The sequence below is a fragment of the Sinocyclocheilus anshuiensis genome, unplaced genomic scaffold (assembly GCF_001515605.1).
Source record: "Sinocyclocheilus anshuiensis isolate Anshui unplaced genomic scaffold, SAMN03320099.WGS_v1.1 scaffold1721, whole genome shotgun sequence".
In the NCBI taxonomy this organism is placed as follows: Eukaryota; Metazoa; Chordata; class Actinopteri; order Cypriniformes; family Cyprinidae; genus Sinocyclocheilus; species Sinocyclocheilus anshuiensis.
Window position 1 is genome coordinate 51123 of NW_015540939.1, and position 526 is coordinate 51648.

Sequence of the window (526 nt, forward strand, 5' to 3'; positions counted from 1 at the left end):
GATGGCTCCTCCTATTGAGGGCAGCCGGCAGCGAGTCCCCCGTTCCCTGCTCCTCCCCAATCATGGTGGATGGCAGCAGGCTCCGGCCTCCTGGTGAACGGGGCTGACTCCTGCGCTCCCTCTCGGACGGCAGCCACCCCTCCTCGACCCAGGAGCGCGGCAGCGAGCTCTCCGTCCCACCTTGTCTTCCATCGTTCCAGCACCACCGCCTCGGGCAGCCACCGGCAGTCTCTCTGCTTGTTCCTGCTGCCCGATCTCCTCAGCACCGCGATCCACCTCAGCAGCGAGGGCTCTCTGACAGCGTGTCCTCTCTCGTCTTTCACTGTCGTAGCTCCTCCTTTTATCCTTCCGGAGCTCCTCCGTGGGATTCGAGACCGGTGAGTGGTGCAGGTGTCGCTCATTATCAATTACTCCACCGGCCTCGCTCTGTTCCCACGGCTCTCGTCCTCGCCCCCACTCGTCACAATGTTTTATTAGGGCTAAATAGTACTCACTTTAGATTAAGTCATGCAAAATGCTTAATTGT